Source organism: Ambystoma mexicanum, chromosome 4p (assembly GCF_040938575.1).
Source record: "Ambystoma mexicanum isolate Mex_15411 chromosome 4p, UKY_AmexF1_1, whole genome shotgun sequence".
Lineage (NCBI taxonomy): Eukaryota > Metazoa > Chordata > Amphibia > Caudata > Ambystomatidae > Ambystoma > Ambystoma mexicanum.
In genome coordinates, this window is record NC_090927.1 from 25431708 (window position 1) to 25449804 (window position 18097).

Here is an 18097-nt window from a genome sequence, read left to right on the forward strand (position 1 = left end):
GGCCACAGCACTGGCAGCGGGCTATCCTCATTCTGTCGAACCGGTGAATACGGTCCAGTGACATATATGCACGGTGTAGAGTTTTTAGTTGAATCAACTGTAAACGTGTGTTGAAAGCCCCCTTAAGCATATTTTTGAACATCACCGCCTAGTGCTTATCTGAGAATGGGGTCCCAGCATCCTCCTCCCATTGCTGTCTGCACTTTAATTGTACTTGTGGTCTATCATGTTGAATTTGCGTGTATAGTGCAGAGACCACCTCTCTACAGCCCGGCGAGTTCATGATGTATCTCAGGAGTGCGGTAGTGGGTGGCCAATCCGGGAACACTGGGAACTACTCCATGAAGGCTACTCTCATTCTTAGATTCTGTAAGCTATGTTGAGGACCCCCATCCTTTCCATAAAGAGTTCCTGGCTAACAAAGGAATCATTTAGATGCGTATCCTCCATACCGTTTATCCCTGCACCCCGCGACTCACGGATAATGGCTTTGTCACAGGTTAGTGCTATAATTTCCACATTCAGGAACTGAATGCCTGAGTCAAAGGGAACATCTACTCTCAGTCTTTTTAGGGCCCTCTCCCATGCATGGAGCGTGCATGCCACAGGGTCAAATTTGCATTTATCTTCTACCCTGCAGGACATCAGGACCCCCTGGAGAGAGAACGGGCGAGCTGAGCATTTTTCAATGTGAACATGAGAAGAGGCCTGGGCTCCTGACATCCATTTAGAGGCAAAGTACAGCTGGGATGCCAAGAACAACGAACCACACCCCCGACCTTGCAGGGATATTATGGAACATATATAATAGTTTAAGGATCATGACCATCTTGGCTGCTGCGCCCTTTCCCCATCCGGGCTCACCGACCAGAGGACCGAGGAGTGATCCAATAATGTTCTGGGGAGAAGTATGCATTCGGACATCCTATGAACCAACATTGTACCGGACCATATGGAGTCCAGTCATGAGTGTTTGGGATATTTCTTCTCAGTGAAAGATAGTGAACTAAAGACTCTGGGTAAGTCTCTCATAACAAGGACTAATGTCTGACCGAGGGACTCCCAGGACCCCCCTTGCTAATTTGCATATTTAAGTAACTTTGGGTCTTACCCTAAGTTACTAAGGGAATCCAGACGTGGACCCCTTGCTCACTATTCTTAGAGAGGCACAGCTCCACCCTACTGATGAGGTCCAACCAGACCGAAACACATGTCTGGGGTTGCTGTTGGTATTCTTGGTCAGAGGAGAATTGCTTAGCATTTCAGTGCCAGACTGCCCCAGGGCAGGACAAAGACTGATATGTTTGGGATATTTCTTCTCTGTGAAAGATAGTGAGCTAAAGACTCTGGTTAAGTCTCTCGTAACCAGGACTAATGTCTGGCAGAGGGACTCTCAGGTCCCCCCTTGTTAATTTCCATATTTAAGTAACTTTGGGTCTTACCCTAAATTACTAAGGGAATCCAGACGTGGACCCCTTGCTCACTATTCTTAGAGAGGCACAGCTCCACCCTACTGATGAGGTCCAACCAGACCGAAACACATGTCGGGGGTTGCTGTTGGTACTCTTGTTCAGGGGAGAATTGCCTAGCATTTCGGTGCTGGACTGCCCCAGGGCAGGACAAAGACTGTTATGTTTGGGATATTTCTACTCTGTGAAAGATAGTGAGCTAAAGACTCTGGATAAGTCTCTCGTAACCAGGACTAATGTCTGGCAGAGGGACTCACAGGACCCCCTTGTTAATTTGTCCAATAATGAGTGCCATGGACTGACGAGTGGAATGAGTACTCCCTTTCCTCTAGGTGCATCAACCTCCACACATCTCCTAACTGAAGGTCCTGCATACCCCCAGTACTTCCACTGCTGCCTTGGATCATGGGCGGTCCTCCTCTGCTGATCTATATTTTATCGGGAACAGCACTATATTGAAATCTCCAGCCCAGACAAGGCAAGTGTGAATGAACCCTTGGCATTTGCTCACCAGCAACTCAAAAAATCTGGGATAGTCCACATTGGGTCCGTAGACGTTAACAAATGTGACTATCATGGTGCCCAGACAACCAGACTCAATAACAAATCTACTATTTGGATCAAACTATTGCCTTGGACATGTGGAAAATCCAGTGACTTGTGCACCAGTGTCTTAACCCCAGCAGAGTACGTAGAGTATGAGGTGTAGTGTCTGCATGCTCCCTATGACCTGGCGACACCCTCATTCGCACCACTCACTAGTTGCATTTCTTGCAGTAGGAACACCTTGGCTACGTGTCGTTCACAGAATTGAATTAACTTGTGGGCCGTGCGCAGTTTATTCAGGCCCCGCATGTTCTAGCTAATTACCTTGATTGTCATTATATTTATGTGTCTTGAGTTTGGCATTAAATGTGCCGCTACCATGAGATGTGAATCATTTTCAATTTTAAACGCCCAACATTCCCCCACTGGCTTCTGTCACCTTCCCCCTCAGCTCCAAACTTCCCCTCTCCACCCTCCCCCACCCACACTGCCCGCCCTCCAACTCACAGCGACTTGTCCCTTCTCTTGTTCCCCACAACAAATATGTCTCCATTGGGCACCGCCAGGGGCGTCAGACTCCTCGACCCAAGTGATCGCTTAACTCCCCAGTTTGAAGGATTTTTGGCATAAAATTTGCATGAAAAGTGAATCTGTTCCTGTAGTGCACAAAGTCAGACCTGTTCCATTGGCAATACAAAATAAGGTGAAGGAGGAAGTGGAAAAAAATCGAAAAACAAGGTGTTATTGAGAGAGTAGAGTCTTCAGAATTGTGTAATTTGGTAATTGTACACAAACCCAATGGAAATCTCAGGTTGTGCATTGATCTCAGATCGGTGAATAAGTGCATCATTCCAGATAGACACCCTCTACCAGATATAACGGAAATGTTAGCAACTGTAAAAAATGCTAAAATAATGAGCACAGGATGATGTTTTAGTATATGGAAAAGATCAAAGTGAGCATGATAGTAGAATGTGTAAAGTTTTGGATGTTTTTCTAAATGCTGGTCTAACTCTCAAAAAGGAGAAATGTAAATTCAACAGATCAAATATACAGTATTTGGAACATGACATTTCTGACAAGGGCATAAAACCCAAGGTAGATTTGGTTAACACCATTGTAAGTTTCCCCAGCCCTGACACCAAGGATAAGGTTATATCATTTTTGGGCATGGCAGAATATTTTGCAACATTCATTCCAGATCTGGCAAATAAGAGTTTTCACATCAGGAATTTGTTTGGGATGATGAATGTGAAAATGAATTTAATGTGATAAAGAAGGATCTCAATTGTGTACCGGTTTTGAGGTCATTCGATCCTAACAAAAGGAGTATCCTCACCACTCATGCAAGCAATCACGGGTTGGGTGCTGTTTTATCTCAAATTGAAAAGGGAATTGAATACCCCATTGCTTTTGCATCCAGAGTGCTAAAAGTGGCAGAGTAAAATTATTCTACTATTGAAAAGGAGTTGTTAGCAGTGAAATGGGCTATTGAGAAGTTCTGGTCATTCCTGTGGGGGACAAAATTTGTGGTGAGAACTGATCACAAACCTCTCAGGGATATTTTAACCACCAAGGGTTTGGATAAGGTGTCGGCAAGAATCAGAAAATGGGTGGCAAGTTTACAGGAATACAAATGGGATATGGAATATGTTCCTGGAGTAAAGAATACATGTGCTGATTATTTATCAAGGTTGACAATTTGTGTGGATGATTATGAAAATGATGATGATGGTGAGGAGGTATTGAATGTCAGCCAGGAAGTGGTTTCTGAGGAGGAATTGATACAGGCAGAAAAGTAATGAGATTAGGAAAGATGTTTTGGCAGAGGCAGTCAGACAAGTGTATGATGAATTTTGTTTGAACAACAATTTAGCATTGAGGGGTGACAAGTTGTACCCACCCACGGCTGTAAGAGGCAAGATATTGGAAATAGCACATGAGGGACATCAAGGGATGACGAAAACTAAACAGCTGGTTAGGCAGGATTATTGGTGGCCTGGCATGGATTTGGAAGTAGAAAGATTGATAAGGGGATTCTGTAATTGTGATGATTCGGCAAAAGGTTACATTGCCAGACAGGAGCCCATGACAGTGATATCTATACCATTCATACCATGGGAAAGGGTAGGTTTGGACATTGTGGGGCCTGTGAGAAGCAATGGTGTATTAAAATATTGTATGGTACTAATTGACATGTTGTCAAGATGGGTGCAAGTTAAATAGGTACAAAACATTTGTTCTAAAGATATTATTCTGTTTTTAGATAAGGGCTACAAAAGAGAAGGTTATCCTACTGTAATCATAACTGACAATGGTGTGCAATTAGTATCACAGGAAATGCAAGAGTTTCTCAGAGAAAATGGTGCAGAACACAAAACCAGTTCTATATATCATCCTCAAACCAATGGAACATTGGAAAGATTCAACAAAGTCATTAATTAAGAACAGCAGTAGGGGTGCATTAGAGAGTGAATCTGAATGGAAGAAGGCTGTTGAAGATACTATTGTAGTGCATAGATTTATGCTGCATTCCTCTACAGGGATTTCTCAGTTTGAGATACTCAGAGGGAGAAACCGAACACGAGAGTGTGTCCCTCCAGGTTAGGAAGAGCCTGCAAAAAGGAGACTGATTTTAAGGAAGTTGAGAAGAAGATTATGCATAGGCAATTGACCATTAAGAAGTGTTTTGACATAAGGAAGGCAGTGAAAGTGTGTGAGATAAAACCAGGTGATTGGGTTAGAGTAAAGCACCCTGTGTCCACCACAGGTGGCGCAAAATGGTCAGCGGTCACACAGGTAGTGGAGAGGTTTCATGGTGCTGTGAGAGTATCTGATGGAAGAGTATGGAACGTGAATAGAGTGTGCAAATGTTCAAAGAGCAGCTCCACAAAGGACAAAGTGCATAGAAATGATAGGATTGGTGCAAGTGACAATGTGAACAATGGAAGTCAGCCAGAGAATAGAATCAAATGGGTTTGTAAGAGGCCTTCATATCTGAAGGACTACGTTAATTGATTACTGTTTATAAAAATGTCTTAATCAGCTGATTTGGTTTGTTATGTGCGCTCATTTGGGATGTTTTCAATTGTGTTTCATTGTACATAGGTTTGTTCTGCAGTTTTCAAAATGTGTACCTAAGTGTTATTTAGTTTAGTTCCTTCATTTATTTAAATTTTAGTGTTCACGGAAAGAAGGGAGGTGTGTAATATCTTCATGTATGTAAAGCTCCACTGTATTGTTCTATTCACCGCTGCTTTATGTGGGAGTGGATGGAACATGTATCCCATAACATGGAATACAGAATGTTAGTGTAAGATGCAGATTTAGAATTGTTTTGGTGGACAGTTATAGTTGTGTCATGTAGAGAGCCAGTGGGCCTTTGATTGTACTTAAATAAATTATACTTAAAAAATCCACTTCTGGTGTGGCCAATACTTCAGTAACACTACCAAATGTAATTGTATTTGTTATCTTTACAATGATACAAATACACATTTGATAAGCTCTACCCTCAATTGTACTGCAATCATATCTGCTTCAATTGTATTATTCCACCATATTACAAATACTGTATATTCCCCCTACAGTACTTATAATTACTATACACATATTACTATAATCTGGCCACTGTTCAAAATACTGTATATTCCCCCTACAGTACTTATAATTACTATACACATATTACTATAATCTGGCCACTGTTCAAAACCACCATATTACAAATACTGTATACTCCCCCTACAGTACTTATAATTACTATACACATATTACTATAATCTGGCCACTGTTCAAAACCACCATATTACAAATACTGTATACTCCCCCTACAGTACTTATAATTACTATACACATATTACTATAATCTGGCCACTGTTCAAAACCACCATATTACAAATACTGTATACTCCCCCTACAGTACTTATAATTACTATACACATATTACTATAATCTGGCCACTGTTCAAAACCACCATATTACAAATACTGTATACTCCCCCTACAGTACTTATAATTACTATACACATATTACTATAATCTGGCCACTGTTCAAAACCACCATATTATAAATACTGTATACTCCCCCTACAGTACTTATAATTACTATACACATATCACTATAATCTGGCCACTGTTCAAAACCACCATATTACAAATACTGTATACTTCCCCTACAGTACTTATAATTACTATACACATATTACTATAATCTGGCCACTGTTCAAAACCACCATATTACAAATACTGTATACTCCCCCTACAGTACTTATAATTACTATACACATATTACTATAATCTGGCCACTGTTCAAAACCACCATATTACAAATACTGTATACTCCCCCTACAGTACTTATAATTACTATACACATATTACTATAATCTGGCCACTGTTCAAAACCACCATATTACAAATACTGTATACTCCCCCTACAGTACTTATAATTACTATACACATATTACTATAATCTGGCCACTGTTCAAAACCACCATATTACAAATACTATATACTCCCCCTACAGTACCTCTAATTATTATACACATATTACTATAATGGTTATGGCTAGTGGCCGTAGCCCCAACAATCTGGCCACTGACCACAACCACCATATTTTTTATTTTATTTTATCGGTTTATCACAAACCTTTAAAATGTTACAGACAATATACATAACAAAACAGTTTTGCTGTATACACTCTCCTAAGAAGCCCCTCCGTCTGAATTTTTTATGACCCAATCACTACCTTCATTGCCCGTCAACTAAAGGCAAGTTTAAACGATTTTCTATTATCATTAAAAAGCGGGTCAGTGGCAGTAACAGTTTCATGTCAGAACCCTGAAACTTGTAGGCCCACCAGTCATCTGCACAGAGGGAGGGGTGATTTAAGCTCCAAGGTCTCAAGTGGATTGTTCTTTCTGATCGGAGCTTAGTGCAAAATAGCACTAAATGCTTAAGGGTTTCCTTGTCTTGAGTACAAAACCTGCACGTTGGGTTTAAAATTTTGTTACATTTCCATGCGCACAGCCGTTCCTTAGTTTTGAATGTGTTAAGACCCAACATCATAAACAACCTTCATGCTTGAGGATCTGGAAACAGCTCAATATAGCGTTGTGGCATATTAAATGCCCGAGTTTCAAGAGGCACCTCACTCATCATTTTTGCGGCGGCTCGTTGTGTACAGGTTTAATCCCAGTCAGCACGCCAGATTGTTAGTTTAGCAGCATTTGGATTGTCGTGAAGTATATCCAGGCTGATTCTGTGTTCTTTCAGGATCCCTTTGCATCTCTTGATCCACAATGACACCATGCTCCTGTTCGCCGCTGTCGGACAATGAAAAATGACAAATTGTGGTATTTGCTCGCGGTGTCGAGTTTTGCGAAACAAACCCAACAAGCTCCATCATATTCTAGCGTGGAGCGATATGAGCAACAGTTTATACCTCACACACTCTGTCATGATTCCCTTTGGGAGACCCAGTGCCTTAGACCAGAAACAGTTCTCTAGTGACGACCATATTTCATGGGAGCAGCCCAATGCGTTTTCAGCGCCGTATAGCAAAACTGGGATTACTTTTTGTTGATAAAAAGCCAACAATGGTTTTATTGAAAATTTCCCGAATTTCTTTTGCATAAACGGCTTGACTCGCCAGTTGTCTGCATTTCCTTTGGGTTTCAGCAATCCATGGACCATCATTGATGGATGAGTTTATTAACATTCCAAGGTATTTTACACTCTGGGATGTCTGGATTAGGTCCTGACCCAGAAACCATTTCAGTTTTCTTGTTTTTTTCACACTTTGATCCTTCAAGTTCTTGAGCACAAGAATTGTGCATTTTTTTGTGTTTGTCAAGAGTTGGTTGGATGCAACACATTGGCAGACAGCATTCAGTTTTCTTTGTAGGCCGACAGGGGTTACGTCCATCAGGACCAAGTCGTTGGCATACAAAAGCCAGCTTAGGTGTGAGTTAGCTACTTTTGGTGGGAATGAGTTTACTTAGTTGATTGATAGACCTATACCCGATATGAACAAGCTGAATATTGCAACAGCTAAGGGACAGCCTTGTTTTACACCTTTAAAGGTTTTAATTGGTGCAAACAATGTTCCTGATCGATCTAGCCAAATTTTTATTGAAGTTTCAGTGTGAAGTTCTCGAATAGCGGCTATTAGATCCGCTGGGCATCCCCAGCTTTGGAGCTTGAACCACAAGAGTGACCTGTCGAAGGTGTTGAACGCATACGAAAAGTCAATGAAGGCCAGATAGATCTTCGTATTTGATTGTATAGCCTCTATTTTGATCAAATTCAATAGTAGCAAGTTTAGCGAGCATCCCACCTGTTTTACAAACCCAGATTGCCTTTTGTCTACATGATTTGATTTGACTGCCCAGGCCACCAGTTTTTGTTGCAACATTGTGGCGTAGATTTTCCCTAATACGTCCAACAATGCTACTGGGCATGTTCGGTCCCCCTTCTTAAATAGTGGGACGATAATTGCAGACTTCCAGGATTTTGGAGTTCGGCAGCATTTGGTTATTCTGTCGAATAAGGCTACACATAAAACTGCCCCTGAGTCTGGATGCTGTTTGATGGTAAAATGAGTGAGGCCGTCCGGGCCTGGGGCTCGCAAACTTTTTGCGTTCTTGATTATTGATACAATGTCATCTTTCAGGAAGGTCAAGGTCCACGGTTTGGGATATACTTCTACTGGGTCACTTGGGTGATTCTGAAACCATGCATGACTGCAGAGCTGTTTGAGGAGCTTGTGAGTTGTTAATAAGGCTCAAAAAATCCCTTGTGTTTTTGTTCTTTAGTGTTGCTAACATTTGTTCTGCGTCGTTTTGTAGCAAGGCATGCTTGTGCAGCTTTAGCCAGTTCTTATATCTTTGCTTCACCGCCTTTTTTGCCAGTTTACGAGCGTCGACATCTAAAAGCTGGGTTCTCCTAAGTGCAGCCCGCATCCTGCGTTTTTGTTTGAGGATCTCGAGATCAAAGTAGTGATCAAAGTAGCGTGCCCGAACCATGTTCAAATGTTTTAGGCCGACCTTTATTATTGTTTTGAATTGCGTCAATAGCTGGTCATATTCGAGATTTGTACTGAGTTGACAGTACTGGTTAGTCAAGATGTTAACTTCACTCTTATCTAATCTTAAGCGTACTCTGTTAGATTCGACCAGGATTCTATGAGCCCACGTTGGAAGTTGAGCATGTGCTGTCATTGCAAGTTTCATAAGCAACATATCATGATCGCTGTTTGGTGTTTTACAGACTTTCAACAAGTTTATCCTTGGGTGTAGAGCTTCAGACACAAACATGTAGTCTACGGTTGAAGATGAATCAGCACGGTGCCATGTGGGTGTGGGTGGTATATCATCCCGAGTGCTTCCGTTCAGCATTTGGAAGTTTCATAGACTCATTTCATTTGACCAAGCCTGTGCCAATGTATTTTGCTCTGATTTTGAAGGCTTGAAAAGGTTGATGTTTAAATCACCACAGAGGATTATCTTTGCCCACCCTAGGGCTTCCAACCGACAGTCAAGTAGAGCTGATATCTGGTCAATGTAATCTAGCTTTCCCGCTCTTAGATGGTTCCAATAGAAGTTCAGTATTGTAATCTGATCAGGCCTGTGCTCAAGTGGGGCCGACCTTTCAATGGAAGTCTCTTGGATGTAAGGAGAATGATTGACAGAGTTTAGGATCTGCCAGCCCGAGGATCTTCTAACCATTGTTATCATACCCGCTATTGGGAGCCCTTTTTGTGATTTTATTGCCGGATTTAGTGCGACCTCAAAGATGTTACCGGCATGTCACTTAACCATGTTTCTTGCAGGCACGTGATGTGGAGACCGTCTAACCAATTTGAATTAAACAAGTCTGTGAAGCCTCGTTTGTTCCAAGAGGCTAAGCTGCACACTTGTGAGGCCTCGACTTCCCTGCGTTATTGCTTGGATATCGTATTTAAAGCCCCTGCCAACCATTGCCACTCATTGATTGTCGGGGGGGAGTTGAGGTTTTTATCCCCGCCTCATTGCTGCCAACAGAGATTCCATTCCTTTTTATTGTGATTCTTATTTGAGCGTTTTGACCATAGAGTACACCTACATAATCACTCATAGGTGATTGAGGCGACGTTGGGGGGAGACTGTAGTTTTTCACAATTTCGGTCAACTTGTGAGTCCATCCCCATAGGACCTCAATATGGTTCCAGCGCCAGTGATGGTTTCATGGTCACAGCCCTTTGGAAAGCCAAGATTCCATTGTTAGCAGTGTGTGACAGCTCGGGCGCTGTAAAATTGTAGACATAAAACCCCAATGAAAACAACACTACCTTGGCCTCCAGTATAGTTGCTGCAATTAACGATGAGGTTAAGTGGAGCACCACCTTGTCGTTCTTCCCTTTTTCGGGAAACTCCACGATTTTTAAGTCGTTTGAGGTTATGTCCCATAGGCTTGGTACAAAATGGAGTACTTTGATTAGGTTTTCTCGATTTAAAGTCAAGTTATCGTTAGACTCCAAACTCTCGATTTTTAGCTTATGGACAATGCTCTTGTTAGGGACTGGCTTCAACAAGGTTACTTTAGGTTTTTGAAAGCGTCTTTCCGCATCAAGTCCTTGCACCTTCGTTCGTTTGTTGTCAGATAACTCAGTACTGGCGGATGTAATCAACTGCCCGTGTGGGCCATTTATGTTTACAAATTTAGCAGTTTTACAGGAGTTAGACCATGGCCTCTCCGGTCTGGTTGCTTGAAGGTTAGCTATACACTGCGTTATCTTCTCATGCATTGTCATAAACGCCAGGCTAAGTGAGAGTGGATGGCTGTGCTTGGTTAGAGTTCGCTTCTTCGATGATGTAACAAGTTCTTTCATATGACTCGTATTCTGTTGTGGGGTTTCTGTGGGACTCCTTGTCAATTTGGGGTTGGCTTGAGTCAGGCTTATCTAAAACTATTTTGGCTTCCAGCTGTACGTTCAAATCCTTGCTTTGGTTGGGCACCAAAGTTGTCTGCTTCCCCAAGTTTTTTGTGCTTTTACAAAAATGTGTTGATTCATCGAGATCCACATATGCCGGAGCATCATATGTTGACAGGTCTAGGAGCTCAGCCGGTAGATCATTCAATGGTGTTGTTACCTTAGCTTGAGGATACTTTAAGTATGTTGAATTTAAGAGGTCACCTTGCGTTTGATTTTTGTTGTTAATCGGTGCAGGATCCGTGGTTGGTTTGTTAGTGTCAGTAGACACTATTGGACAATTTTAATGTTCCACAAGAACTTCCGAGCTCCATTTAGTGTGTTATTTTTCCTCGCCTTTTGGTTCTTTAATTTCTTAATATTTTTCCTAACAGCTTGTTGTGCTTTAAGTTACACTTTCTCTGAAATACTTGGGTTTTGGGACCCACCGATGAAAATTGAATATACATTTGGCTGCCCCGCTATAGGAGGTAGTGGCTCTTCTCTTGAGACCACTTCTGATTGTTAGCTGGCTCCTGAGGTCGATGCTGTTTGAATGTCATGATGGGCTTGATTAGCGTTACCTCTGGCATGTTCAAAAGCCGTATGAAATGACATGTCCGCGATGTTTGAGCTGACAGAAATTACAGGTGTTCCAGGTCCGGTCTTGGTCGGTGGCTGCATGTCCTTGCTTGCTGGAACCAATGGAGCAGCGTTTTCCCTCCTCACGTCAGGTAGGGCCATGGTGTCCTCTAGCGGAGGACAGATCGGAGTTGTCGTCTCAAAATGTTGAATTTCCAGTGGACTAGATACACCAACTTGGGCTTGCTGGCGTTGTTGTGACTTATTTTGCTCATGCTCGCCTTGAGCTCTTGTGTTGCCGGTTGCTGAGGCTCTGTCAGTTTTGGTGTTGCCTCGTTGTCTTGACAAGGACGATTGTATTACGTCATGTTTAAATAATGCAAGTGCCTCACGGGCGACCTCAGCGCTTTTTCTGTCCTCACTTAGTAGGTTGAAAGCTGTGTCCAATCTTTTGATTCCCTCATGTTGCTCAGTATAAGAGCGATTGCATGTTTTTTCGAGCTGAATCAATTTAGAGTTCATCATAGCCACAACGGTCGTCAAATCTTTAGTCGCTTCATGTATGTTCTCATACAATTTCATGAATGGGGCTAGAGAGATCACCGAGGATGACATTAGGAGGGCTTGGAGCTCAGTCGAGGGCAACATAGAAGGCGCTTCTGCTCTAAAAGCTTGCGCTTGTTGCTTGGGCGCCTTACTCTGAAAACGATCCTTGTCACGCCGAATTTTAGGAAATGGGCGTTCCATCAGGGATGAGTCCGAGGTGTCCTTGTACAATAAAGCCGCGTTGTAGGACAACTCATCTGCATCATCCGTCTCTTATCTCTTTGCAAATGTGAGCCTTTTTTGGGAGGTCAGGTGGATGCCAGATAAGTTGTGCCAAGACTCCCCATTGGGCGAGTGTTTGTGTGTTTTTGCACGTTTATAGCAGATTTTGGCCATATATCCTCATTGGCTGACATTAATTGGGGGTTTTTTCGTTTTAAAGATGTTTTGACCTGGGACTCAACAGGTGGCCTATGTCCTTTAGGCTGTTCGTTCGAACATGCTTTATTCATAAGCACTAGGTTCTATAATACATTGTTAACAACGTCCAGAGAGTCCCTTCTTGCCGGGTTTCTTGTTTCGCCTAAGTGCGGTTCCGTTATGTTGACATCCTGAAAACAAAATGCCTCATCGCCTCCAAATGTAGGCTCGCAACATTTTGCCTCTAGGCTAAGGCTGGGCGGACAGAGCACGTTGTCATTGACATTGAGAGCCTAAATAGGCGCTTTGCTTACCACACTCATCGGCAAACTCGCGCTGATCGGGTCCTCAGTGTCTGTTATGCTACATGTGGGTGGCCCACAAGCACACAAGTGTTGCATAGGTTCAATCAGGTGAGAGTCCGCAGACGCGGCCACACAGTGCATCTCTGGGGGTTTACCACCCTCACCATGCGTGATCACGCTTCCCAAGAACAGCGCATGCACACCGCAAGGGGCCACCTCCTCAATTACGGGGCCGCTGACTGTCGCTCTCAGAGAAGCAACCATGCCTCTCCCGTCATCCTGCGATGGGCTCCGCCCCCCGCCCTCGACCGAGACTCTCAAGACACTGGCTGCAGAGTCGGGAAGTGGGAGAATGTTATTTGAACAATTAGCGGGGGTGGGTTCTGAGGGTTTGTTTCACGATTATCAATCGGGATTGCTTCTAAGGAGTTGGGCAATGCCGAGGTCTCGTCAGGCTCTGCAATGACACGTTCGGCGGCAGTGGCTGCCTCACCGCCGTTCACCATGGCAACGCCGCGGGCCGGACAGAGAGCCTCCGACAAATACACATGGCCTTTAAAGGCACCATCAATGGGAGCCTCAGTTACAACATCACTATTTAGGTGTGAAACAGACTCTAGGTCGGAATCCTCCACAGCTGAAGTACATGAAAAGTAGCGGCTTACTGTATGTGTAGTTTGAGGACGCTGTAGGGCTACAGCGTCAAGCGTTCCACCTGTACAGTCTCGTCGCTTCTGAGCACGCGTCCTCAGTGCTGGAGATGGTACTGCCGACATCGGCACGGCTCGCCCACTCGCCAAACAGCAAAACAGCACCAAGTCCTCAGCCCTTTCCACCTCAGGGCTCCACACTACAAGGGCAACAGAGGCAGCCTAAAATAGTCAACTGACAGTAGTCACTAGTCAGCTGACCCAGCTGGCTGGATGGTGGTTAAAGGCACACGCACCTCTGTTCCCTTTCTGTAAATTCTGTAGGTTGTTTTTCCGTGTTTCTCCTCCTTGTTCCTTAGCACTCGCCACAGCAAAACATCACCAAGTGATCAGCCCTTTCCGCCTCAGGGCAACCACCATATTACAAATAATGTATACTCCCATACTGCCATGCCCCCAAGAATCTGGCCACAACAACCATATTACAAATAATATATACGCCCCCTACAGTACCTCTAATTACTATAGACACCATGCCCCCTATAATCCACCCACTGGCCACAACCCCCACAACATAATTAAACCATATATCAAGTACATACAATACATCTACAAATAACAAAACTCGCCCAGAACCCCCTCCCAATTCAAATGATGTCTGTGGACAGCGAAATTGTCAGTGAACTCAGCAGCATCTGCAAACCCTTTTCCCACTTATAAAAATAGCTCCATATCATCATTTTTCCACTGCCCCACCACTTCCCAGACCCTCTTTCCACCACTGAATAACCACAAATGTGTTTTCCAGTCTTTTTCCCCACCGCCATATCCGTGATCACAGGCCGATGTCAGCTGATCTAACGTGGTGGGCGTTTCGGAAAATATGACGCATTTTACGCTTTTCACCATCCAATCGGTGGGCTCATTAGATGTCTGCAGACATCACATCACCCTCCAAGCAAATCCACTGACCAAACAGGGAAATGAGTCTGCGGACCAAACCCAGATATCACTAATTCTTTGTTACCTACTTTTTGGCTGTTTTTAAAGATAAATACTGGACAGATTTACACCAAATTTACAAAAGCATGCCTTCGGGACCAAGCCACTGCTCCTGCTGCAAATTTGGTGAAAATCCAGCCAGTGGTAGGGGTTGTAGGCGTGAGCAACATTTCTTTCCATTGGGTCTATGAGAAAAACCACACATTTTGGGTCCCCACCCTATAACTTTGCCCCCCCTGCAGAAAACCTCACCAAACTGTGCAGAATCAATCTGACAGGGCCATATACATTTTCTTCAACATTTTGTGAGGATTCTTTCAGGGGTGGTGGCGCAAGTTATGGTTGCTTGGCTTACCATAACTGGTGAATTTCTGATGTTTTTCTGTGTTTTTTGGTTGTACTTGTAACCATAACGTACCTTTAATGTTTTTTCATTCAATATGATAGGTTTTTATTGGTGTAACTTTACCATAATGTCCCTTTAACAAAGTTTTTTCAGTGAATATCGTAGGTTCTCTCCAGTGCACTCTCAATTTGCTACAAGTTCCTTATATTATACTAACCCCCAATGTAGCAGCCCTACAGTCCGTGGACAATACGAAAGTCCACGGACAGCAGGTAGCATTCACAAAGCCCAGAAGCACAGGGGACAACAGAAAATATGGTACCCTTCAATTAACAAACACATATACATAAAACAACAGGCCTATTTTCGTCTCGGCAGTCTGCAGACCCATCAATTACTTTCAGTCATTCAAAATCTTGGAATCCAGGAGAGCGGACATCAGAGCAGCTGCTTAGCAAAACTTGCTCAAATGGTATCTGTCATGGCCTTTCCTCCTCCTCCCCAGCCACCACTACCTCTATCACCATCTGGGGGGCCTGGAGAGGGGAACAGGTGTGGAGGTGCAGAAGACGATGAAGAGGAAGAGCAAGATGAGGTAGACGAGTGCCTACCTCCAGCGCCCTTAGTGAGTCCTTGGTGTGGCTGTTTTTTACCACTGTTGGAGGTGTACCAAAGGCTTGGCTGCCAGGGTGAGATGCACTGAGTGTGGGTTCATACTCAGTCGCAGAAAACCTGGCTTGTACTCCTACGCGCCGTCACACCAGATCCATCCACTCGGGTGCTCTGAGAACGGCTGTTCTGATGGCATCTACCCCATCTTACTAGACTGCTCTTGCCACCACACAGGCTACTCCTGTGGGGCATAGGATACCAGCAGCTGCCTCACAGGCCATACGGAACGCTATTGACCCTTACCTTTCGAGGGTCACAGTACTATGTTTGTACAGCAATGAAACAATCGGCAGGCGTGAGCAATTTTGAAGTGCTTTCAATGGTGCGGTCAAGGAGCATGAGAAACACTGTGACACACCTTAAATTAAAGGCCTACTGAACATCCTCCTCTGTCCACCTGCCCCTTCGCTTCTTTGCCTGATGAAAGGTGGCACTTAAAAATAACCTCTGGGAGAGCATTCCAGCCATAGGGGCAGCAGCAGAGAAAGCTCCCTTCTTTACTTGAGAGAGCAAGCATCGCGGCTCCGTGAGCTGCTGTGTATTATTGGATCTGAGTGTTCTGGCATTAGCTTTAATAGGCAGTACTTTGCTCAGATAAGTAGGACCCGTGTCCTGGAGGCATTTATGCACTATAACCAGCCAGCAAAACGTAGTCCTTGCTTTGATAGGTAACCAATGAAGAGCTCTTCTAAGTTTTGTTACATGGCCTCTCCTCCAACTCTAACATGCACTGCACCAGACCCAGCCAAATAGAAGATACACCCCTGTCGATGACCTCAGTTCAAAGGAAACCACAGCACACCTGGGGAGACAGGTGCTGCAGTCCTGTAGGTGACTTTGTGTCTGAAAGGACCCACAGCACACCCAGAAAAACAAAACAGCCCTTTGAGGCCAGGACCTGGACCAAGAGTGGCAGATAGAGACCTAGAGAGGTCAAGCTCTGCATGGAGTCGGACAGAGACTGATCCAGTGAGGCCAGACCCTGGACCCAGAGGACAGATAGGGATCTAGAGAGGTGAAGCTCTGCATGAAGTGTGAACAATGCAGATCCAGAGAGGCCAGGCTCTAGACCCAGAGTGACAGGTAGAGATCTAGAGAGGTTGAATTCTGCATGGAGTGTGAAAGAGACAGATCCAGTGAGGCCAGGCCCTGGACCCAGAGTGGCAGATAGAGATCTAGAGAGGTCAATCTCTGCATGGAGTTTGAAAGAGACAGATCCAGACCCAGAGTGACAGGTAGAGATCTAGAGGGGTCCCGCTCTGCATGGAGTGGGACACAGACTGATCCAGTTAGACCAGGCCCTGGACCCAGAGTGACAGGTAGGAATCTAGAGAGGTGAAATTCTGCACAGAGTGTGAAAGAGACAGATCCAATGAGGCCAGGCACTGGACCCAGTGTGGGAGGTAGGGATCTAGTGAGGACAAGCTGGCAGAAAGAGACAGATCCAGAGAGGGTAGGCCAGGCATTGTGGTCAGCATGACAGGCAAGAGACCCAGAGGGAGCAGGATCTGCACCCAGTGCAACAGGGGGCATCCACTGTGACAGGGATAGATCCAAAGAAGGCAAGTGGAGACTGAAATGCATAGTGCACATGAGTAAAACACACCAAGGACAAGGCAGGGTAATGAGAGAAGAGGTCATTGAAGCTTAACAGGAAACAGATAAAAGGCTCCTTAGTGGATGCAGGTTGTCTCCAAGGTGAGTGAAGGGTAAAGCAATTAAAAACACAACACCCTGTAAAATACATTTATAACATCAATGTGCAAAGATTAAAATACATACACGTCAGTCATTGATTAAGTGGTACTCTGTCCAGCTTGTTCCCATTGGATCAAACTTCTAACATGTAAATGCTGTTGGTAAAATCACAGTGTTAGAACTCCCTTTCTGCCGCAAAGAAGGGGGTTAAGGTGAAAGAGTTTATGTCATGAGGGAATGATGGGTAGGCGTATCCCCCATACAAGGCCAATAAGGAGGGGGAGTAATGACCAAGAGTAGCAGGGGTGTATCCCCCTGTAGAAGACCTATTGCTGGTGACATTGACCCTCTGGCTACACCTCCTCTAAATGGAGCAGTCCACCTTCTGCCGGATGCCATAGGTCACACGTACCTTATCTGTATAAGCACACCACACTAACCTCCTCTCTCACAGACTCTGCCAGTCTGCCCGGGGTCAGGGTAAAGATCTTCAAGCCACCTCTTCTGGCACCATGCAAGGTCAAAAGGAAGGTGTTGTGCTGATCTGCTCTCAGCACCAGCTCTCCAGCACAGCCACCCAGGCAGTGCCTTATGCCATGGAGGGATGCACTTCAACACTTAGTAAACACACTCTACTGTGGACACTTCTGCATGCAGTACTTACACTCTCTGGCAGACACACGCTGCACTCCATGCCAGGGAGGGATGCCCTATTGCTCTCTGTATTTACACTCTGTGCAGGCACCCATGCAGCACTCCATGCCAGGGTGGGATTCCCAATTGCTCTCAGTATTTAGACTCTGTGGCAAGCCCACAAGCAGCACTCCATGCCAGGCAGGGATTCCCTATTGCTCCCGGTATTTACACTCTGTGGCAGGAACCCATGCATCACTCCATGCCAAGGAGGGATGCACT